This window comes from Canis aureus, chromosome 15 (genome assembly GCF_053574225.1).
Source record: "Canis aureus isolate CA01 chromosome 15, VMU_Caureus_v.1.0, whole genome shotgun sequence".
In the NCBI taxonomy this organism is placed as follows: Eukaryota; Metazoa; Chordata; class Mammalia; order Carnivora; family Canidae; genus Canis; species Canis aureus.
The window spans coordinates 65347876-65374218 of NC_135625.1; the positions used below are offsets into that span (position 1 = coordinate 65347876).

At 36.2% G+C, this 26343-nt stretch overlaps 1 protein-coding gene across 6 annotated transcripts in view; it reads left to right on the forward strand.

The window, feature by feature from the left end:
- CNTNAP2 (contactin associated protein 2) overlaps window positions 1-26343 on the forward strand; it is a 1978697-nt gene that overhangs the window by 1077525 nt on the left and 874829 nt on the right. The window lies entirely within an intron of this gene.

The window sequence follows — 26343 nt, forward strand, 5'->3', positions numbered from 1 at the left end:
GGGGGCTGGTCACTACTTCTCACTTTTATGCTTAGTCTAGGAATGAAGAATGCCTAGGCTACAAAGTCTAATTCCTGCGTCTTCTATTGTCAGGTAAATCTGTCCCCTGTAATCTGCTCCATCACTCTTGCTGGATTTGTGTTATGTGTAGTGCTGGCTGGAGTAGATGGCCTCTCTCTTCCTATGATTTTCAAATCATTTCCTGGTTTACTAGATACTAGAAGTGTTGTGATCCCATCCCCCAAACAATATGTTAGAGTCATTTCCTGGTTTAGTAGATACTAGGAGTGTTGTGATCCCATCCCCCAAACAAGATGTTAAAGTAGTAGGCTAGTTTGGAATTACCCAACATAGGGCAGAGCACAGTCTTACAATGGACTCTGATGGGATTTCTGTGTAGAGAGAATTCTTAACCTGAAATGTTCAGTTACAATTCTAAAGTATTTCTAAATATTTATTTTCTGGGCTATCGAAAATACACGGAATCGCTTAAGATTAGGGTGACTGTCTTAGTTACCTTTCCAGAGCAAAGGCAATCCATTCTGATTTTTTTTAAAGCAGATATGGAACATAGGAAGAAAGAGTGCTCTTTATTCTATTGTTAAATAGATTCCCTCTGGATTGTTAGTAAGTCAAAGAGAGGTAGTTCCTTCACACAGCCACCTGGTAAAAGTGAGGTAGTATATTATTAAAGCCTATTAGATCAGCATACTTTTTTCAGATTTTTAACAATAGGGTTTTTAAATCCAATTTCAACTGGAAATGTTATAAAAAAACAACAAGCATCCCAATCAAGCTGTTTCATGATGATCAGCATCTTAAATCAGCTTTTCAGGCTAAAGAAAAGAAAAAAAAAAAACTGCGTGAGTTTTTTAAACATTATTTAAATAAAGACCAAAGACTCTGGATCATTAGTGTTTGCTGGTGTGGGTGTGTGTGCAGATACATGAGAAGAGTGACAGGACACACAGCAGACTTGTGACTGGGACTTTCTGAAGACAAAGTGAAAAAAAAAAAATGAAAAAAAAAAAAGACAAAGTGAGAGGGAAACGGGACAGGAGGAGTGAAGGGCTTGGCTCCCGGCATCTCAGGTCCTTTCCTGTGTCTGTATTTTTTCTGTTCATTTTCACATACCATTTATTTCCTTAAAACTTAATTTAAAAAATCATCCTCATAAAATAAGCTTTTATTTCCTTTTAAAGCGGGGGGGGGGGGTGTTAGAGGGGCAGGGACAGAGAGAATCTCAAGTTGGCTCCATGCCCAGTGCAGAGCCTGATGCAGGGACCGATCCCACTACCTTGAGATCACGACCTGAGCTGAAATCAAGAGTAGAACGCTTAACCGACTGAGCCACCCAGGCGCCCCAACATAAGATATTTTTAAGTGGCAATGTATTTTAAATGTTTTTCCCTCCAAGAAATGTAAAGGACTTCATATGCTTAATGTTATTATCCCTGAAGTGCCTAACTTGACAAATTATGAGTTTGCCTGATAAGCTGATAACTGTTTGTCATTAGGAATAAAATATTCTGTATATACAGAAAATTAGCTGATTTATCAAAGCAAGAGAAAATGTTCCTTCAAAAGATAGTAATTATCATTTAATTCGCTTATTTACAGGTTTTAAATATTTTTAAAAAGTCAAGTAGGTCCGATGAATGCGATTTGATTTGCAAATGTTACTCATGTCTTGTATTTTTTAGCTTATTTTAGCCAGGAAATTAATATTAGGAAAGGCTTTTTATGCCCAGAATTCCAGAGACTTTTAGTATATTTGTTTCTTCAGAGTAACTTTCCAGATAAATCAGTAGCAGACTTGTTTTGTCTTCATTTGGACCTCACCATTTCATAACTTTTATGCAGTTGCCTAGGGAGTTTATCCAGCCACGTCAACTGCACTAAAGAGATTTGCCTTGATGAGTTTTTTTGCACTTCAGAGGTCTTCAGACATTGAGGTCCTGAAGTAGGACTCGATGATAAAGCCCTTAGAGGTGAGGGCATTCCTAATGTCACTGTCTTACCAAGTGAAGTCACATGATATTGATGTAAAAAACTGAAGAAAACAGTCTATTAATTTGTAATTCATTAATGACATGTTTATACTCTATCAAAGGTATGTCCTTTCCTTGAATTGATCTACCTGGGAAGCCAACTTAGTACCCAGTAAACGTAGTGAAAAATACTGGGGAATAATTTCCATCTATGTGATGGTGAAGTCTGAAAAATACCTGAAAAGATATTTTTATATATCCTCAAAATAAATCTGCCCATTTTAGGAATGTCTTAAGGAGATCCAGCGAACTGGCCAGAGAAGTTATAGTAAGGGGGCAGAGCCCAAATTTGAACTCAAGTCAGCTTATTTTTAAATTGCTCTTTTCTGTAGATAAAATGTCCCTGCGCTCAGTGAACATGTTAGGGAGCTGGATTTTCTAGGCCTCACCCGTCCTGTCACCTGTGGCACCGAGAGACATTCTGTTGAGTTTTCCCACTAATGCTCCTCTTTCTGTTTCTTTTTTTGCTGATGTTTTCCCAGCCCATATTTATATCAGAGATGGGGCTGCAATCCAGACAATTTTGCGTGGAAGTGCAAAAAAACAATCCCGTGTGCCCAGTTATATTTGACTCTCACGTGTCACCTGTTGAAGGGCAGCTTCCCTTCTACATTTAGGGGTACTTGCTCACTGCTGCCCCATGTACAGCAAGCCTGTTTCCTCCAGTGTGACTAAAAAGGAGCAATGTTTTAGGACAGACATATGCTCTCTTTGTGAAGCATCACACCTCTAAATCTCATACACACACACACACACACACACACACACACACTAAACAACCCCAAGCCTGTGGATTTACTATGTAGATGATGTCTTGGTAGTTTTAATTTTCCTCTATTGTAATAATTGACTTTAATTATATATAATTATATAATCCCACTGGTTTGGCCATCACTGAGGCTTTAAGACTGCTCTATGTTCTCACGGACTAAGCAGTTCATCTGGATCTTGATGTGCAGGCATGGTCGACTCTGCTCCCTACTTCTTTTGCACTTGCACTTCTTTGCTTGTCAGCTTCTAGCCATTCAAGAGTCCCCCGAAGGCCAGATCCTCTGTCCCTGAAATGCTTCACAGAGTCTTTCATAGTAACAAACAATGGTAATTGCTCATTTTCTTTCAGATATTTAAATTTGGGTGAAGTTTAAACTATCACTTCACACTTTATTTTCCAAAAATTCCCTCCATATTTTGACAGTCCATCTCCAACAAAACCAATCACTCTCTTTTCCTGATAGTTTGTAAATACTGTTTTTTTGTTTCTTTTCTGCCTGGGATGGCTCTTTCCTCGAGGTTCAGTGTAAATGCTCTGCTCACACAAGAACTTTCTCCCTGTTCTCCTAAGACTCCACTGCTAGATGCTCCTTGCTTTGTGTTTGTTTAAGCATTTGTTCGTGTTCCTATGAATGTATGTGTTGTACTCCTCTAGACTAACTGTAGACATGCCTGTTTCCTCCCATGTAGAGTATATATTGCTTTATCTGGGGATGATATTTGCTCAGTGGCAGTCATGCAAAACTGTCCATGGAAAGAATAAATGTGTTAAACATGGACTTGTCTGAGAAGTAGGATGAGTGTCTCAGGAACTCTATCCATAGCTGCACAGATTGAAGTTGTTAAGTGTAGTTAGCGTTCAGGAGTACGAAGTTTCAGAATCAGAAACTATTTGATAGGACCTACTTTTTACTAGCAGTTGTGAATCTCTTTAAGACTAGTGAGTCTTCATCAGCATCATCTGGTAAATGACTTCTTTTTTAAATAAGCAGCCCTGACCCCAAACTTAGCCAGATCCTGACGTAGGTACACACACACGTACATGCATGCATGCACGCACGCACACATGCACACAAAATACCAGACAACAATTAAGACTAAGAAATGCTTATTCATCCTAAAAGTTGGGTTACATTAAGTTGGATTACCTGCATGAAGAGCAGAGTATAAATTATGATAGCTAAACATGCACTGTTTGCCTTATTAGGCTTTTATTTTATGTAATTTAAAGACTGATATCTTTGAGTTTTGCTTGAACAAAGAGAAATACCCATCAGTAAATCAGTGTGCACTATGGAAGCATTTGTTCACGATCTCTCACTTCCCCTTAATGATAATAATGTTATATTGCGTCCATCTGCTTTTTATTCTTTTCAAGGTAATTTCACATACATTATCTGATTTTGCAACTAGCACCCAGTTTAATGTCACAAATGTTGATAAGCTTATATTTGTACTGTGTTTTAAAGATGACTATCCTTAGATGTGGTTACAGATGAAACATATATTTACTTCAGAGCACCAATTCAGTGAAACCCATAGCAATTTCAATTGTGCTCATCCAAGGACAAAATTAGGTCTCAGGATTTAACCGGGGGTGGGGAGGAGGATAATACAAATAACTTGTTTACCTGAGAGCAATAGAAACAAAAAGAGACAATCTAAAATGAAAGCTACTACAAAACAATAATGAAATGTGATGTTAAAAACCACTAATGGATGTTGACCTCCTGAAATGAAATAATAACAAAGAAAGAAAACACACAGGAAAATGAAGAGTGCTCCCAAAATTGAGAAACATTACATGAATTGCAGATCCCCTCCGCTGAATTCTTTTTTTTTGTTTGTTTATATCTCACTTTCTGCACTGACCGTGACATTTTCTATGTTAATAATATACACGTCGGTCCCCCATTCTAATCTGTTGAGCCTTATGCATCTTTGATTTGTCTACTCATTAGCAATGCCCAACCTTGCACAGAGAATAGGCAATCAATACATGTTTGTTGAATTGCATTGAACTTTTAAGCAAGGATAAAATTATGCCAACTAGGAGCCTACATGTTTTCTAAATCGTAAGCAGTTCAACTGAGAAAAAAGGTAAAACGGAGCACTTTATTCACCGCATACGCAACAATAAAACACAGCTTTATGTGCTTTTTTTCAATATGAAATATAGTTATCCTAGCCATAATCTTAGTCTGGTGCTAAATATATTATTCATGACATGTAATTATAATGAGTAGCTTGCCTTTTAAAGAAGATGTAGTGATGTTAGCAGTGAGACTGAAATTGGCCATTTTTTCCCCATAAAGCTCTGTGTCTTCCCCAGGAGATAAGATATGGCTTCGCAAGTAGAATATGTGGATAAAAAGACGAATTACGTACTATCTCAGAGGCTCATTTTAATATTTAATTTACTTTAGGCAGATCCTGGTACACTTGAAAAAGCCTTTATTTACTTTTATTTCTGAGCATTAATTTTGTTGCTCTGAAATACACCAAGTACTTTGCTAAGTGTTAAATTAGTTCTAAAATTGTGAGTATAAGGTTGCACTTTTATGAATGAGTCTGTATTCCCAAAGTCACTCAGTGCTGGAGTGATAACACCAATATTGAGCCCTCTTCTCCCTTTTTCAGCAAAAGGGCAGATGGCAGGGCAGTTCATTCTCATGCACTAGCTTAACCCTATCCTCACCTTCCTCATGTTGAATGTGTGTCTCTGTACCCCTGGGAGCACATAAGTGACGGCATCAAAACTACGAACCCCTGTGTCTGGCCCTGTGCTTCTAATGTGGCCAAATTTAAGGATCAGGACCAGCCCCATGAATATGAAAGGAGGAGTGCAAATAATTGATTCTGGGTCACCTGCTACTGGCCAGCCATAGTATTAGATATATCCCATGGTCTCTTTTTCACTCATCAGATCAACACTGCTCTTCACACCTTACAGGTGGTTCGCTAAGGTGGTTGGGTGACGTTGCAAAGACATCGTATCTAGAAAGTGCCCAAGATGAGATTGAGTCCCAAGGCTTTCTGGTTCTAAAGCCCATGCCTGTTTCACTCCAGTATATCGAATCCCAGAATCCACCATCATGGGCGATGGCAATTTAGAATCGTGAAGCCGTCCTGCTGTCTCACCACATTGTCTCCTACTTGCTGACCGTCACCCAAAATTCTGCCTGTGTAGCTCCATAATTTTAGATCAATACTCTGAATGCTGTCAAAATGCAGGTGGGGTGCAGTGACTTAAAAAACCTAAAAACATTTAAGTCAGCCCTTTGTATCTTAGGTCGACCAAAAGCTGAGACAATAAATTGAGCTAGCTGATTACGCAGTGATAACATTTAGAATAAAAAAATAAATTAGAAAACTCAAAAGACAGATCTTAACTGCCTAGCGGTTTTGCTCTAGGCTATTGTTACTACTGTTTTTCAGAGAGGCTGGTGTGACACAGGAATATTAAGTGAGCTGAATGATTCCAAAGGTGTATGCCAAATGTGCTGCTAAAAGTTCTTCATAGAGGGGTGCCTGGGCAGCTCAGTCAGTTAAGTGTCTGACTCTTGATTTCGGCTCAGGTCGTGATCTCAGGGTTGTGAGATCAAGCCCCACATCAGGCTCTGTGCTGGGTGTGGAGCCTGCTTACGATTTTCTCTTTCGCTCTCCCTCTACCTCTCTACCTCCCCTTAACAAATAAATAAAATCTTTAAAAAAATAGCTCTTTATACGTAAAGAGTGAAACCTTGTGATGAATCTGCTGTAGGCATTTCAGCGTTACACAAGGGATTATGCAACTCATGAACCCATTTTTATTAATGTGTGCAAAATTAACCTTTGTTAGTTTGATTTAACGTTTTAAGAAAATGCATCACCCTGCTCTGTTATTCTTACTGTTAATATTTCTGAAAACTAAGGGAAAATATCTTTTAGTAAATCTACATATAGTGTACAAATATTTCACATAACATCTAATTCTTCTGTGATCTTTCAATGAGGATTATGTGGTTGGGAGAATGTAACCCTACAAATCTCCTCTGGATATGCCATGCATCTTAGTATTTTGTAACTGTAATTGCACTTGCTCACTCTCTAAAGACCCAGGTTATTATTATATTAAGTAGTCAGGAAAAGTATGTATCTGTCTCCAGTTTTATAGGTTTGTTTTATATACATTACTAGGCATGTATATAAAATTTAAGGATGTGCTGTGGGTTCATAGGCAAATATTTAGAATAAATCCTGAATTTCCTAGTGAGGCATCATATTTACATTTAATTATGATACTGAAAATAGTGAAAATTGGTATATTCTGAATGGATGGTATATTAATTTCCATACAGTTTTCTCACTTTTACTTTTATTTATATTCATTTGACAGCCAAAAATTGTCCAAATCTGTTTTAATAAGATAGTTTTATGACTTTATATAAAAGCTTACATAAGTTTCCTTTGTAGGTAATTGAATAAAAATGGAATTCTTTAGTTACACACAGGTGATTATAAAGTGAATGTCCCTACATCAACATTTTGGTTCCTTGTTTGGATCAAATATATGTAGATACCTTCTTTTGCCTTTTTTTTTTTTTTTTACAACTTGTGAAGTGAATGTTACATATTCAATCAATTTATGCAAAAGGTGGCAGTTTTCACTCAACTCTAAGAACTTATTTTGCTTGACTGAAATGCCCAGCTAACATATGTTTCCTAAAGATAAGGTGCCTATTTAAAAAATGATGTTCAAAAAAGTTGGTCAGTGATAGTTCCTTCTGTCTCATTAAAGACAATATATGCTTTCTGCCTTTTCTCTTCCTTCAGCAAAGTTAGCACAGATGGACTATATTCAAATTGTCCATCTTATTTTGGAATTCCATTTAAATGTAGCACTGAATCTCCACATTTGAATTTAAGGACAGTTGCAGAAGCATCACATAGTAATTCTATAAGGAGAAACTAAGATTACAACTGGAAAGAGGAGGGACCTTTAAACACTGTGGCTCTTCTCCAAAGTTGTATCCTTTCCTATATACTGAGGCTCAGGCTTACTTCATTAATAATCCCTAAAATTTAACAAATTAATTTTCTACCCATTAATTTCTAAGTCCTTGGAGGACATGTTTTCACGATAGTCAACAGAAACCATATTCTAGAGATGAGGACTGGATATGACTTTGTAAATCAAGTTCCAGACTTACTTTTGCTTCTGTCCCATAATTGAGAATTCTCAAGCTTCAAAGTTTATTCCTACCTATTGCCAACCTCTCCCACCTCCCAAGTCATGTCCATCAGTCACTGCTCTTCAGATAAGTTAGTTTGAAAGAGAAGAGGATGTGACAACCCATATAAAAATGAGCTATATAAATGTGGGGAAGAAAGGATTAAGGGGTCTTATGATATAAAATATATTTCATCATGTTAGTCACAGTTGAGAAGCCTCACAGGCTACCACAGCTTGCAAACTAGATGGCAAAATTCCTATATTGACCTATTGGAAACGCTGCATAGTCTTTTCCAAATGTGTCTCTTTCAAACTTCTCATTTGCCCCATTGAAGTCACGTTAATTTTATCACTTTTTCTCGAACATGTTATTACTACTTGGTGTATTCACCACTGTCCTACTGTAAATTATTCATTCATTTGCTCATTTATTTATCCATTTATCATACTTATATGAATAAAAATATGTACTAGGCACTAAGGATGTAAACATGAAGAAAACAATTTCTTATATGGAGGAGCTCATAGTTTACTATAAGAGATGAAACTATAGAATTTAGAGTATGTATTACTAAGTAGTAGTAAAGAATTGTTCTTCCAAGTATGCAGAACCTATCTAAGATTTAAGTTCTGGGCCACCACCTCTTATACATCTTCCATATTTTATTTTATTTTATTTTATTTATTTTATTTTATTTTATTTTATTTTATTTTATTATTTTACTTTATTATTTTATTATTTTATTATTTATTTTTTGAAGATGATGAGGGCTCAAATGAGGTATTTTTATTATTTTTTTTAAGATTCACCTATTTATTCATGAGAGACACAGATTAAGACAGAGAAGCTGAGACACCTGCAGAGGGAAAAGCAGACTCCCTGAAGGGAGCCTGTTGCAGGACTTGATCCAGGATCCCACATCCTGGGATAACGACCTGAGCCAAAGGCGCTCAACCACTGAACCACCCAGGCATCCCTTCCATATTTATTTTAGCTCATAACTCCTTCTTCATTTCATGAACTGCAACAGAATTCATTGCCTACATTACTTATTTTGTAAATAAATCATGAAATCTTGAATATACTTCAATCTAATGTGCACTTATATTCTTTTTAATTACCATTATTATTGAAGAAAGCAAATTGGTTTAATTGCCCACAGTATTAAGCGGGGTCTATACATGTGGTTGGTGCATAACAACATCCACGCATGAAAAATTAATGAAAGAAGAAAATAAAAGAATAAACAAGACCATATACTGTGTTCGATTAGGGAAGATAAAATACAGAGAGCACGTATAAGTACATATATGGAATAAAATATGTATGAGGAGATATTTTGGTAGTACTAGATATATTTAATATTATAATAGATGACTGTTTTATGACAATTATTTTAGTAACTGATCATTAAAACTTAGTATGACAAGACAGTTTGGAGAAAATACACCTGGTTTAGGAATGAACAGCATGTAAACATCACAACAGAAACTCTACTTATTTATGTAATTCAAAGAGGGAGTGGTAGGAGGAATTTTCAACAGATGTGAGCCACTAGGGTCAAAACCCTATCCTGATCTGTTTTCATATGGTGATGATCAACAAATGATTCGTTCTTTTCTAAAAAAATAAAGGTAACTATTCCATGTTAAAAAAATCAGTATGAGCCTATCATGGAGATGCTTTTCCTCTTGTTGATGAGTGAATGAGAAAGATATTTAAGAGCCAGTCTTAGTCAGTTGGTTGTCCGTAACCCCAAAAAGAGCCTGTATTATGGCAAAAACACACTGAAGGTAAGAGTGAGGAGTTCCATGTGATATGCTTTAGTCCCTGAGATCACCAGACCTCTAAATTTTTTATTATGTGAGATGGTAAACACGATGAATGTTCTTAGTGTTTAGCCAAATTGGAGCCAATTGTTCCCTTTTTTCCTAAGAATTCCTCACTAATGTAAGGACCATCGAAAACAATCAGAAATATCAAAATAACTGAAAGACACTTACACAATTTAAATATGAAGAAAGCAAATATGAGGTAATTTAAATATGAAGTTACCTGAATTTCCTGAAAAGCAAGAGTAAATAAAGCTACTTCAGAGATTTATCAGCCCTAAAAATGTGCTTTTCGTAAGTTAAAAAGTATTTTTCTTGCATAGGATTTTGGTTTTATCCTAACAGTAATGACATAAGTGCCTGGTATTTTGTAGGGTGCTTTTCATCAGCAGTATGATATTTGGGTCTCATCATAACTTTGTGAGGTAGATGGAACCAATATGATAATCTTCCAATTTAAATGAGAAAATTGATAATTCCAGAAGTTTAAATTGTCTGTAAAATCAGACAAGAGGGTAGAGACCAGATATCCTCTCTTTTGATTTTTCACTTGCTGCTCTGCCTAACTGCTCATTGGCACTCAGAGCTGATACGATCATTTTAATGGTTTTAAATCTACCTGAGAACACATATACCATCCTAACTTTTGGTGAATTTAAAGTCAGAAAAGCATGAGTAAGTTATAGAGCATTAAAATCTTGACATCCTTGCAGACATACATTGAATGGGTGAGAAAGGACAGCTCTGTCATCCATGCCACCACGTGAGGACGAAATTTCTCACATACCTAAGCTCTTACAGTTTTTCAAGTATGTTTACATAAATTTTATTAGCATTACAGTAAATTATAATATCAAAGTTCCAGTTATATTTATAATATGAAGTATTTGCAACAGTAGAGTCCTTTGCCTTGATGATGGATGTTAAAAAAGAGAATGTGAGAGGTGTAGAAATAAATGGTGTAAAACGTAAACATCTTTTAATTTATTTATCATACAGTGCTATATTAGTTCCAGGTATCCTATATAGTGATTCAACAATTCTGCATATCACTCAGTGCTCCTCATGATAAATGTACTCTTAATCCCCTTCACTTATAAATAAACATGATTTTCAACAGAATTCTTAAGTCCTTTTTCTGTTTCTCCTTTCCGATGTGAAAATAATGCAGCATTTATAATTTTGCATGCAATAGAACATAGTTATTCACAAATTGAAATGACTCATTTATGTTATACTATTTTAATTTCTTTTTATTTATGGTTCCATATTATCCCCCTCAAGATGTATCATGGATATTGGTAATTATACTTTTATACACTTTATAATACCCATTTCCTGCAAATAATTCAAGATTATTTAAAAAGATTGAGCAATATTCAACTTTCACTAAGGCAAGATTGTATTAAAATAATTTTAAGAACATCAGAATTCTTGTTCTCTATTTCTTTAATCCCATCTGTGTATATGTGTATTATTTAGTCTGTTTTTCCTAATACTTGTGAAATCAAAAAGGTTTTCTACAACTGGACAGTTGTTTCTTCTTTTCAGTCAGTGCTGGCTTACAATACCATATTATTGATATAAAATATGCATTCAGGAGGTAGATGATACATTTCAGACATCAGACGTAAACTAAGCACCATTTTTCCCGTGGCTTTAAAAACTAGGTTTGTAAAACCATGCATTAAAAACAAACAAACAAACAAAAATATAGGATCCCTGGGTGGCACAGTGGTTTGGCGCCTGCCTTTGGCCCGGGGCGCGATCCTGGAGACCCGGGATCGAATCCCACGTCGGGCTCCCTGCATGGAGCCTGCTTCTCCCTCTGCCTGTGTCTCTGCCTCTCTGTCTCTCTCTGTGTGACTATCATGAATAAATAAATAAAATCTTTAAAACAAAACAAAACAAAACAAAATATTTGTCCTTATCCCATGTGCCTGGGCCAAATTACTTCATAGTGCCTAAAAAATACACTTGAATATATAAATTAGAGTTTGACTATACTAATAAATCCTTCTACTTTAGAAAACCCTGCACAAATAACAAATACGATCTTCAAGTGGCTTTTGTTTTTGCTAAGATAATTTTTTTTTCCCATATAAGGGAAAGAACATTGTTACCAGTCAGCACACTCTGTTAAACCTAGTGCATTTGACCAATCTATTTTTTGAGTCTGTAGTTATCTGTTGACTTTCCCTCTGTATCAAAAGCTTTTTCTTCTTTGCAATGTTTCCTATTTGGTTAGGTCCAAGTTACTGTTTTTTTTTGTTGTTGTTGTTGTTGTTGTTGTTTTTCAAGTTACTGTTTTTAAGTTCCGAAGTGTTCCTTTAATATATTGGGACTGATGTATACTAGTTTATCTCTTTGTATTTTAAGAACTGCATTAGTGATATCGAAAATAAATGATTTATATCCACTATGATATGGAAAATAAAGACATTTAAATATTTAAGTCTTACACAATTGTAATAGTTCCTAAACATAATAAGCATAGACCATGGCTTCTTTAAACTAATGTGGACTAATTTTTATTCCTTTTACATATAACCAGCTACTAGAGTAGTCTTAAAACAATGCATAATTTATGGAAAAGAAAGGAAGAGAAGAAGAAAGAAAGGGAAAAACTAGCCATTTGAACAATCCAAGAATTTCACAATAGTTGTTACAAAGTTCAGATGACTATGAATTATTTTTAAGCAATATATAATATCTACCCATATTTATTACGTACAGCAGTTCTCCCTTATATTTCTATAATTAACTTATTTTTCTGGAGAAAAGTATTAAATATATATTCATTATAGTCTAAATTTCTAACTAATAAGGTGTATGTTGCCAAACAAGCTTACCTTAATTCATCAGTTTCTAATGCTTTTGCCCCTCTTTTATGAACAATTATCCAGTAATTTGCATTGATGCACTAGACCTCCAGGCAAGCACTCAGTGTTCTATCACAAAGAATTATTTAAACAAAAGCTTCAAAGCTAAATCTTCAGTGGTAGCTAAAAAGCAGATAAGGACTATATAAATCTGTTTCCCCAAAACAAAGAGTTCTATAAATTAAGGGCAAATAGGCAAGTGATTAGGCAACATGTGATTTAAGGTAAAAGTCTTTGAATGGTCATGAATAAATCTCTTTTAAAGACATTGCATTGTGTTCACCAAATGAAAACATACCAGTTCTTCAATGATTCATAATAAACTGTTTTGCTTCAAATCAGTCAGCTGATAAAAAAAATATGAATAAATAACATCAGCAAAGGTCACCTGGTCTACCTGTTGCTTTAAATTAATTGATGATATTTTATCCCCAGATTCCTCGACTCTCAGAAATTTCATGACTGACATGGCCCCAGAAAATCAAGACATTTGAAACATGTATAAATATGTAGCACGATGATAATGTTGGTTTTTTGCAAAAGCAATTCGGCAAGTGTGCAATTACTTTGCCCACAATGACTATAATGTAACATAAATGGAAATAATTCATAATATCATGCTCTGTGTCAAGTGTACTTAAGCACTTTTGAGATATGGCGGAGGATCTTGCTTCCCTCAGGACTAATAATGCGCATTTCATCTAAGTCGTAATTTTAATTAACTGCCCTTGTTAAGATAGTTTTTTTCCCCTCTAAACCTAAATCACAGTTGGTATTTAAATAACATATTAAATAAGTATTGTTTCCATTTTATTCATTGTCAAGTCGAAGGTCCTTGCCTAAGAAAAATTTAGACTAGCTCTGCGATTTTTAGAAGTTGCTCAGGAACTTTATGACCTGCATACAGGAGTAAATAAGTAACTGGTGCTATACTTTATAGTATTGGCACATTCAAATACTTCAATTGATTCCATGCAGTTTCTCTCTCTTAAAAACATGAGATCTGCGATTACGGTAGAATTTTCATTGTTAATTTATATTGCCTGTTATATTGCCTGTTCGTGAATTATCCTGTTTCAAGGGCAAAAAGTATGTGTTCCCACAAGGGATACAAAAAAATCACATAAATTAGGCATTAGATAAAGAAGGAATATAATCGTTATTCAGTGGCATAGTAAATAGTGATGCGTGCAATCATTCACTTTGCACAGCTTTACACAACCGATGACAATATGAGTCTACGAATGATATTTACTTAAACTTCACTGATGGGACTGTGTCATTTAATCCCCAGACTTCAATCTTTTAATTTGCCCTGCGTATCAGTTAGCCCCTCATATAAAGTCACATACTATATAAATCATAATTCTATTATAACACCTAGCATTTTGTACCTCACATTTAGCCTATTTTAGGGAAGTCCTCTCTCACCGACCACTATTGAAACCTCATGAGATAACAAACATCATTGTAGTCTAATCAAGTGCCATATTAGTAGCAGAATTAAAAGAAATAATTGTTTAATGAAGAGACTCTTTGCGCAGTAGTATAATGTGCACATGAGTGATTGATGAACACTTCCATGAAGAGGAGCATAATTTCCTAATTTGAATTGGTATTTTAATGAAACGGAAGTAACAATTATTTTTTCTTCCTTATTCAGAGTAAGCGAAACTCTCTCCCTCTTTACTTAAGGCTGTATCTTGAAGTGTTACTGAAAAATGGGACCAGACTGAGACTGAGCAACGGCTAGCTAGCTGTGACACCCTGAGAGTTGTTTTCTGTACTGAGAGCTCACCTAATATCATTTGAAATGACATCTCTGTTTCTTCTGACTTCCATTTTACTGATTGTAACATAGTCATCCAAATCTATTTTCTTTTTTATTTTATTTTCTTTAAAAAAAAGATTTTCTTTTTTATTTATTCATAAGAGACAGAGAAAGAGAGGCAGAGACACAGGCAGAGAGAGGAGAAGCAGGCTTTATGCAGGAAGCCTGATGTGGGACTCGATCCCAGGACCCCAGGATCACACCCTGAGCTGAAGGCAGATACTCAACCACTGAGCCACCCAAGTGTCCCCACATCTGCTATTTTCAAAACTACAACAGCTAACATTCATTTATATTCTTCCCATGGATTAGCTCCATAGTCCTCATAAAAGTCCTGTAAGTTCTGTTACCCCTTGTGTGGGTCCCCCCCATTGTTATTAGGCTGCCTAAGGAAGAGCTAGGAAGTGACCTCGTGGTCTGACTACAAACACCTTCCTCATGATCACTTCTCTTTTCTTGACATCTGTATTCCTCAGTCTGGATTAGGTCCTGAAATAACGGAGCCCAGCTGTAGGGCCAGAACCCTGGCCCCCACGGTCCTTCTTTTTATGTTAGAGCAAACTGTCAGAAATCATTTCCCTCACTCACTGGAGGCTCTTTCTCCTGCTCATGGGAAGCCCTAGTAGGTACCTCAAGTGATAGGAGACCTGATCCTAAAACCAGCAGCAGTCAGTACTAATGGAGATAAATAACATTTAATCATTGATTTGTCTTTTCTCCTCCCAGCTTAGTGATTCCAGATGATTGTTGTTTGTTGTTGTTGTTGTTGTTGTTGTTTTAAATCTTCTGTTCCTTCATTAGCACCTGTTGACTAAATGGGTCAACAAATCTACTGAAATAGAAAGCTTTATTGTCTACTTTCCTGGGCACAGATTTTGTTTCATGGTCTCACCTACCAGATTTCCAATCAACTTCCCACAAGATACTGGCCAGTTGACACTTTTTGTTGTAATTTCCTCCTTTGAGAGCTTCAGACTCTTAGGTACTTACTGAATTTCAGGATTTTTTTTTTTCAATAAGAAGAGTGGAAAGTGAGTTAATAAAACTTCTGCTTTCACTTTAAAGACCCCTGAGAGATACTTAACCAGTTGCCTGCTGTGTAAATGTTGTTGAGAATGAAAAACATAAAGCAGATTTACAGCTGCTGTGGTGTCTACATCTATTCCAAACCTTATACACAACAACAAAAATAACACAGCGCTTGCGTGTTTCCTTCCTACAAAAGGCTCTAGAGTGATTTATGTAATAAATTAGATATTAACAGCTTTCTCAAAACATTATTGTTTAAAAATTAGGAAATGAAGGCACCTAAGAGTAAATATAACTTGAAAAATAGAATTCTCCCCAAAATAAAATGTTGGTTTTCAGGTAAGTGCTGTTTTGCTACTTTTCTAGGCAATAGGTCTTATTGCCATAAAAATGTACATCCGTGAAGACTTTGAACATGCTTGAAAAATCAGCAGGTTCTTTTTTATAAACAAAACTGTTTTTGGTGGTTCTACTATTTTCCTCTTACCCATAAATAAATATTTTCCCATCAAACGGATGTGTTGGGATTTTTGTATGTTTTTGTTTTTGTTCTTACCGAATCACCAGTGATCATATCACCCTTAAGTTCTTACTATGGAGCAAACCCTCATTATACTCGTTGAGTAAGCATATCTGAATATTTAATGCAATTTGACCAGTGTTTGAAAAATCTATAGTTTTTGTTTGTGTGTAAATTATCATATCTGTTTTAATTAATGTAAAGGGTGAATGGTGAATGGTGATGTCAGACAATAGAGGACCTAGCTTGATGTTCTGATGAAGTAATAGTCATCTTTCCCCTCATTGTGTGTAATTCCGCTGCACTCTTCCTTCAGCATGCTAAGATCTGTGTTGCCCCAGGTCTTTGCACTTGCTGTTCCCTCTGCCTAGAATGTTCTTGTGCTTGTCCATATGGTCTGTTTCTTCAAGTCTTTGCCCAAATGCCACCTTCTTGATGAAGCCGTCACTGACTATCCTACTTAGAGTGGAAACAACTCATGCTTCCCACACCTCTACTTCATACCTCTTCTTTGCCTATTTAATTATGTCTTTATCCAAAACTCTTTATCTTTCCTAATATAATATGCTCTTTGTTTGCTTATTGTCTGTCTCCTGCACTCAAGTGAAAACTCTTAAAGTTCAGGGATTTGAGTCTATTTTGTTGATATACTGTAAAATGTTGAGATGCACCACTAATACTCAAAACAGCTCATGCATAAATGACTGTAGAGCCTTTGACCTAGATTATTTATGCATGTTCATACATTCATTGAGCATCTTTGTAAACTCTTATGTACAACTTCTTAGCTTCATTCCTGTGTCCTCATTCTTGTGGCTCAGCAATGATATCCAATCTCTATCTTGGCACTTAATTAGTAATTGAATTATTTTTACTAGATTCCAATGTCCTCACTATCATTCATCTTCTAAAAGACTACTCATCTGTGGTCTTAATTTGTGATTTTTTTCCCTTCTTAGATTTCTTCTCTGATTTACATAGTTGGAATGTGACTTTTAATTCCTTCTCCAACAGGATGTTGACCACGACAGTCCTGTCTTTAAAGATGTGAGATATTTTTCATTATTCTTCAAGCACCTATATTTGAGATGATTAGGCTGTTTTCTTCCCTCCCTTCTACCTCTATTTCCTAAAATCTCTCTATATAAGGTAGTCATGAAGCCTTTTCTAACTTCCACATGTCTTGCAGTTTACCAGACTCCCTTATCAGGCTTAAGTCCTCTTATTGTGAGAAGAAAGACTATAGACACCATACTGTAGTTCTGCCTCCCTGATCCTGTTTGTGCATCTTTATCAATTGTGTGTAATAATTGGAAGCGTCAATAGATTCTCAGCTGTTCCCCCCAAAATGAGGTCAGTAGGGATAAAATTAGGGCTGACTTAACAGAGCTCTATGGTAAAAAATAGGGTAGGTGGGAGCAGGAGGATCAAAGAAGATAAGTGGTTTTCTTGGACATTACTGGAAGGTTGAACTCATCATTAGGAAGGTTTTCCAACTGAGAGTCAAGGATCCCAAATCAAGAATCAAAGGTTATATTATGGCAAATAAGAAAGGGCGAGAGAGCTCACAGAGAGGAAAGGCTGAAGTAGTGCAAAGTCAAAGTACTGGTATTTATAGTTGTAAAAATAAATAATAAATTTAAAAAGCAGAACTGAAGCTGGGAACCAAAAAAAGATCAAGCAAAGACCCTGAACCTCTAAGGACTAGAGAAATACCGTGAGAATCAGTTTGGAAAATAATCATGATTTTTTTTTTTTTTTTTTTTTTTTTTTTAGTTTTGGATGCAGGATCTTTTTGAGCTCCGGATATTTTTTTATCTATTATAAAAAACACCTTGAGTTAACAGAGTCCATGATTTTCTGACAGTGATGAATTTTAAAAGCTCTTGCTATATGAACACTAATGTGAACGCTAATAATTTAATGCTAGGTTACTCTATCCAGTTTTGTATGCATGCTTTGCGTGTTCATCAATGTACTCCATTATTTGATCTGCCTATTTTGTTCTTGTTTACCAAGAGATTTCTTGGAACACAGTCTATACCCTGTGTAATTTAACTCTTAAATCATAGTGCATTACATAATAAGTATGCTTTATCTCCTCATTAATAGTATATTATCATAAGTTAATATCATCATTTAGTACATTGTTTCCTGTTCTAGTTACATTATCACCCCCGTGATAAACAACCACAAAACTTACTGGGTCTGGGGGAATCAAGAGAATCACTTTTTTTTTTTTTTTTTTTTTAAGTGATCACAGATTCTGTGAGTCAGGAATTCAGCAGAGATGTCTCTGCTCCATCATGTCTGAGGCTTAGATAGCGGAGAAGTAACCCAAATTCTGGGAACTGGAATTATCTGCCAGCTTCTTCACCCGGGACCTGGGCTGTCAGAAGTGAAGGATGGGTTTAGCTAGAACTGCAAGCGAGAACTCATACATGAGTCCCCTCCAGCCAGGCATCCTCAGGTGGTCAGGGCAGGACTCCACAAGTGAGTGTCATTTCTGCCACGACCACTCAGAATCCAGGGAAGGAACAGACCACAGCTCTCCATAGTAAAAGTATTGAACTATTTGCAGCTATACCAAAACTCCCACATTGCCTAAGTAAACACTGAGTGTTCCTTACTCCTGGTGTTATCAATAGTTATTTTAGTAGTATGCTCATTTTTAAATGTGACCATTATCTCCACAACATATGGAGAAAGTCATATAGTATAATGACCATTTGCATTTATTTAATGGTAGCACTTAGGTTTTTCCTGTACCACACTCTTCTTCAAAGGTGTTTTTGTGGGCAGCCTGGGTGGCTCAGCAGTTTAGTGCCACCTTTGGCCCAGGGCATGATCCTGGAGACCGGGGATCAAGTCCCACGTCGGGCTCCCTGCATGGAGCCTGCTTCTCCCTCTGCCTGTGTCCCTGCCTCTCTCTCTGTTTCTCATGAATAAATAAATAATCTTAAAAAAAAAAAAAAAGAGAGAGACCAAAGGTATTTTCGTTGTCCTGTTTGCACTTCCAATTCATGAATCTATATTGACTTCTGTGACTTAGTGCTACTGACTTGATTAGATCGCTTTTTTAAAAAAAATATTTCGTGTATGTATATATGTTTGTGTTTTAGAAAGAGAGAGCATGGGCAACCAGAGGGAGGAGCAGAGAGGCAGGGAGAGGCAGAGAATCTCAAGCAGAATCTGCTTGAGCACAAAGGCTGATACAGGACCCGGAGATCATGACCTGAGCAGAAACCAAAAGAATGTAGAGTAAGACCTGAAGCACTTGAAAATAATAAGTGTAATTGGAAATAAGCGTCATGTAATCTTTCCAAATTTTGCTGGTTTCATTATATATATCTTTATATATAAAACTATGTATTTACTCACATATAATTACATACATATAATTACATGTAAGCTATCAAAGTGCTATGCTATTTTATATGTTCACCTTTTCCTAATGTTAGGAGGGCCTCAGTTCCTTCCTATATTATGTGAAGAATTATAATTAATTCCTCTTTGCTGCATTCTGTTTTACATTATAAAGCATGAAATTCAGAACGATGTTCATTAGATTATGATGGCCATTCTTAGGTGCTAATGGAAGAAAAGACTTCATGGGACTATTTAACTTCTTCAAGTTCTACAGGTTAAAAATATTTTTCTCCATGTTAAAAATTATTTAATGTTTAAAATGTTTTTTTGATGTATATCATTAGGAATGAAAGGATATATAAAGGAATCTATTTTTGAAAATAAAAGAACACCTTTGTAACCATGACCCAGTCAGAAGTGTCCTCTTGCCCTTCCCCTATTTTTTCTTGCCCCTAAACTCAAAGGCTATTCTGATTTAGGATAATTCTTCCCATTAAAAAAAAAAAAATTAGACTTGCAGGTTTCTAAGCAAAGTATTATTTGGTTTTTCCACTTCTGAAATTCATATGAATGGAAACATATGACAGTCTTCTGTTGTGTGTAGCTACTGTCACAAAAAAATAAAAATGTGGTAAATAAATTAATGAGTATTCTCTAGTTTTCCATTTTCTAATTTGCTTGAAATTTATAACTTCTATTTCTGCTATTTTAGTGATTGCCCTAGAGTTTTTTCTATTATTTTAGTGATTACCCTAGAAGATTTTGAGCAACCCCGGGGGTGCTCAGCGATTTAGCGCCGCCTTTGGCCCAGGGCATGACCCTGGAGACCCGGGATTGAGTCCCACGTCGGGCTCCCTGCATGGAGCCTGCTTCTCCCTCTGCCTGTGTCTCTGCCTCTCTCTCTCTCTGTGTCTCTCATGAATAAATAAATAAAATCTTTTAAAAAATCTATTTTCCATTTGTTAAAGAATAATCAGTATTTAATCAGTATCCTTATCCACTCCTCAGATATCTCAAGGACTTCAAAACACATTCCAGATTTATGTGATGGTACGTGATAAATGTTAATTCTGTATTTTAGCCCCATAAGATATTATTATGACTTTTTTATTATTCTTTTTAAGATTTTTTTTTTTATGAAGACACTGTTTAGTGCAGTTTTAGGTTTACTTGAGGAGAAGTTAGAGATTTCCTTTAATCCCTCCTGCCCTCTCCACACACACAACTTCCACCCACCAGAGCCATTTATTACAATTGATGATCCTGCATTGATGCTTATGACAATACAATCACCCAAAGTCCACAACTGACATTAGGGTTCACCTTTGGTCTGTGGGTTGGGACAAATGTGCCATGCATATATCTATCATTGTAGAAAATGGAGTATTTTTACTATCCTAAAAATCCTCTGCCTATTCACTCTCCCCCCCAAACTCTTGGCAACCACTGATCTTTTTACTGTCTCCATAATTTTGCCTTTTCCATGAGTATGCTCTGCAGCCTTTTCAGATTGGCTTCTTTCACTTAGGAACATGTTTTAAGCTTCTCTTATGTCTTTTAATGTTGTGATAATTCATTTTTTTAGCACTAAATAACATTCCATTGTCTGGGTGGGCCACAGCTTATTTATCCATTCATCTACTGAGGGTTGCTTCCAAGTTTTGGCAGTTATGAATAAAGCTATTACAAAGATAATGTGCAGATTTTTATGTGAACATAATAAGTTTTCAGCTTCTTTTGATAAATAGCAAGGAGTGTGATTACTAGATCTCATATGATAAAAGTATCTTTACTCTTGTAAGAAACCACCAGGTCATCTTCTCAATTGGGCATACCATTTTGCATATATTTTGCATATATACTTTTATTTATATATTTTTATATATCTTCTTTTATACATAGAGAAGGACACATATATGTATATGTATATGTATATGTATATAATTAATTTTTGTTTTTTTAAGATTTTTAAAATTTATTTTTAGAGAGAGAAAGAGCAGAGGGGAGAGGCAGAGGGAGAGAGAGAGACTCTCAAGCAGACTCCATCTCACAATCCCAAAATCATGTCCTGAGCCAAAACCAAGAGTTGGATGCTTAACTGACTGAGCCATCCAGGTGCCCCATGTTCATATATTTAAATATGCATTGTCAGGGGCACCTGGGTAGCTCAGTCGATTAAGCACCTGATTCATTATCTCAGCTCAGGTATTGATCTCAAGGTCACCAGTTCAAGCTCCATGTTGAAAAATGCATTTTCAAGTAATCGTATTTTATTTCTTTTAATCAGCTATGTAATCAATCTGAATAACCTACTTCACATTAATAAAAAAGAGCATTCTATAGTACCTTTATTTCTCTTAAATGTATCTTCTTATATTTGGTTTAAATTTTTATAAAAGATTGGTCTTTAATTTTCCTTTCTCATACACTCCCTGTCACAGATTCTAGTATCAAATTTACAATAGCCACAAAATGAGTTGAGAAGGAATCATTTGTTTCTTCCTTCTCTGTTCACTATTGCTATGAGATAAGAATGAATTTGCAAGATGAGTAAAATTCATCTATACTATCATATGGGACTTTTTTTGTGAGAAGGCTTTTATTTTATTTTATTTATTTTATTTTTTTTTATTTATTTATGATAGTCAGAGAGAGAGAGGCAGAGACACAGGCAGAGGAAGAAGCAGGCTCCATGCACCTGGAGCCTGACGTGGGATTCGATCCCAGGTCTCCAGGATTGCGCCCTGGGCCAAAGGCAGGCGCTAAACCGCTGCGCCACCCAGGGATCCCAAGAAGGCTTTTAATTACCAATTCAGCTGGTGCAATGGTTGTAGGGCTATTTAGGCATTATGTTCCTTGTAGCGTTGGTATCATAATCTATAGTTTTGTCTACTCCGTTAAGTTTTCAAAATTTTGGCTTAAAGTTGTTCCTAGCAGTCTCATCATCTTCTTAATGTTGGATGAATCTGAAATCTTACCCCTACTTGCTTTTTGTCTTTATCATTCTCAAAAAAGATTTGTCTTCATTAATCTTTCAAAGGATAAATTCTTAGACTCACTAATCATTTTCACCTTTGTTTTCTGTTTCATAGGAATCCATTTTTTCTAAACTCGTATTTTTATTTCTTTTTTTACTTATTAAGGTGAATACTCAACTGATATTTTATTCTTTATTTTTATTCAAATTTTTTAAATATTTTATTTGTTTACTTGAAAGAGAGAGAGAGGGATCCCTGGGTGGCGCAGCGGTTTGGCACCTGCCTTTGGCCCAGGGCGCGATCCTGGAGACCCGGGATCGAATCCCACATCGGGCTCCCGGTGCATGGAGCCTGCTTCTCCCTCAGCCTATGTCTCTGCCTCTCTCTCTCTCTCTCTCTCTCTCTGTGACTATCATAAATAAATAAAAATTGAAAAAAAATTAAAAAAAAATTAAAAAAAAAGAAAGAGAGAGAGAACACAAGTAGGCAGAGGGGAAGAGGGAGAAACATACTTCCCATTGAGCAGAAAGCTCAATTTGGGGCTGGATCCCAAGACCCCGAGATCATGACCTGAGTAGAGGGAGGATGCTTAACTGACTGAGCCACCCAAGCATCCCACCCTTTATTTTTAATATAGAATTTAAAGCTATCGATAGCACTTAATGATTCTCTGTAGTTACATTCCACAAGTTTTGTTATATGTATTTTCATTATTGTTTAGTAATGTTCAGTATTGTTTAACATCCATTGTGATTTTAATTAGTGTATGCACTATTTAAAAGTGATTTAAAAAGTCTTGCATACAGGCACATGTGCACACACACACAAACACACACAGGTGATTTTTAGTGATTTCTATATAATTGCAGTATAGTCTAAGACATTAATTCATGAAAATTTGTTGAGAGATTTACATTATGGTTTATTATGTAGGCAGCTTTTATAAGGTTTCTATGCTTTCTGGAGAAGACTATATTCTCTTATTGTTGAGCACAGAATTATTTATACCTGTTTAGGTCTCAGAAATCTGAGTGTCCAGTTATCATTGTAGGAATAAACAAGATAATGTATTAAAATTTATGACTAGTGCTTATTAGTTAATGGCAAACCCTCTTGGACTTGTGGTTTCAATTAGTCTTTCATAAAGACCAACTTCCTTCTACCATTTATTTAAAAGATAAAATGCCTTTAATTTCACTAAAGAGAGGTCTATTTGTAGGGAAATATGGTTACATAAAATTGCAGGGAATCCCCAGTTCTATGCTGTACCCCAGTATTGGCAGAAACACAAGAAGTAGTTCAATGAAAATGAGCATTTGGCTGCCACTGTTCAAAGGAACAGTGTTGCTGTTGGGACAGCAGGAGGGTAAAGATATAAGAAGGAGGGTAAAGATATAAGAAAGGTTTCATGACCAGATGGCCATGAGATCAGGAATGCCTAGAAATAGAAGTTCTAATTGATTCTGTAAAAAAGACTTTTACAGTTGCTGAAGGCTAATCCCAGCTTGATCCAGTACATAACTAAAGGATATGATAGTATCAATAAGCAGAAGTCAGAAGTAGGAAGCAATATTCTCCTGTGCTGTCATGTGAGTCATCCACCCAACAGAAAAGAGAAAATGCATTCAGTGAATGGAGGAATTTTCCTACCTTTAATTTGGCTATTCTTAAGATGGATGATTGTGTCAGTTGTGGCTTCAGGTCACAGAATACTTGACAAGTGCTAGCTTAAACAATAATGAATTTTAAGGTGTCAGTATTATTTCATCTATTGAGAAGCCTGGAGGGAAGGGGTTCCAGTGGCCTAATTCTATGGCCCACTGGTGCTCGCATTTTATTTTCCACTTTGCCATCCTTAATGGGCTGGGTTTGGTAGTCAAATGTTTCCTGAATGGTTGTTCTACCAAAAATGTACACAGGGGCAAAGAGGAGTGTCTGTCTCCGTCTCTCATACAAACACACACACACAAACCTATTAGTGAGAAATATGCTACCAAAATCCCCTAAAAGATTTTATTTTGGATCCTGTTAGTCATGATTCTGTCATATGCATCATGCCCTAGGTACATAGAAGCCTGGACAAGCAAGTATCTGACCTGTCCAGCCTCTATTCTGGAAAGCTGGCCTACTCTCAGTATGGGAGATGTTTGAAAACCCTTTTTGTATAAACAACAAGCAAGATATCCAGAAGGATACTGTGAGGAATGTCAAGTTTCCTTTTCTCTATCTTTAATGGAACTAGTGTCTAAATTGGAAATCAACATTCAGCTCTTCAATTTTGCATTTGCACTTATTTTGAAGAGAAGGGTGTCTAATATTTTGAGACCCTTCGATAAGTAAAGCCACCTTCTACAGACAAGATAGAAAAGATGATCAAACCCTTGTACCTTTTATGTCCTGCCTGGCTTCTTTACACCACACCCTTAGAGCTGTAAGAAGCACCAGGAGATCATGAGCAGCTCTTTTTTTTTTTTTTTTTTTTTTTTTTTTATGAGCAGCTCTAATTGGCTGTAAGCTTCAGGCAAATCACCTAACCTCTCTAGCACTGGGTCTTTGTTAAGATAAGAACATGACTGTATTTACTGCATAGTTTTTCAGATGTGATTCTCCAATCGCTTTGCCAATCACATCTTTCTAAGGTTTCTTTCAGGTATAGATGTGTGTCATGTGTTTCTCATATGGCTGCAACACCCAACTGAAACAGAGCTGATGTTTCTCTCAACTCATGCAATTCAATCAGAAACAGTTAATAAACACCTATTATATATAGGGCGCCAAAATGAATAGGTCATGGTACACCTTCCCTCTGGGACTCACTCACATAAAGATGGTTATTGAAGTGTAAGTTAGTATATTAAAATATAAAACTTGGGCAAGGCACAGACGTAGCACAAAGGAAGGAGTCCTTCATCGTCCTTAGGTTATACCCAATCACTTGAGTGGGTTAGGAACTTCTGGAATACAGTCTACATAAGAGAAAACAAAACAAAACAAAACAAAACAAAACAAAACAAAACAAAACATGGGAGACTTAACTCTATAATCATGTTTCTTAATTTGGGAAAAAAAAAAGACTTGCTGTGATTGATTTAGTTTATTCCTTTTCTCTCTTCTTTTCTGTGTCTTTATTTCCAACTTCCAACAAGATACCCTCCCCTAAACCTCCCACAGAGCCTTCTGAGTGAGCATTTCCAGAACCACCTCATCATCTCTCACCCAAACTTGATCCTTCTTATTTATTACCAGTTGTGACTTTGATAAAGACTTTGGGGACATTGCTTAATAAATGCTCTCTCGCCCTCTTTCTCTCTCTTTGTCTCTCTGTCTCTCTCTCTCTGTCTTTAATTATTTATTTGTTTGTTTGGGTTTTGACCTTTCTAGCCCACTGTCAAAGAGAAGTAGCTGTACTTTATGTGCTGCAAGTGATTATCAATGAAGGTAGTTAACAGTATCCTAGAATGTTTTATTTATTTGTTGGCTTATTTATTTATTTTCAAAGATTTTATTTATTTATTCATGAGAGACACAGAGAGAGGCAGAGACATAGGCAGAGGGAGAAGCAGGCTCCCTGGGGGAGCCTGATGCGGGACTGGATCCCAGGACCCGGATCACTACCTAAGCCAAAGGCAGATGCTCTGGCTGCCTGGGTGGCTCAGCAGTTGAGAGTCTGCCTTGACCCAGAGCGTGATCTCGGTCGGTGGATGGAATCCCACATCGGGCTCCCTGCGAGGGGAGATTTTAACAACCTCAATTTATGAGGACGATATTCTGGGTAGAGGCCCCATTTAATTTCAAAAAAGAAAAAAAACTACAGCTCATCTTTTTATATACTGCTATTGGCTTTTCTTCAGTTTTATATGTGTC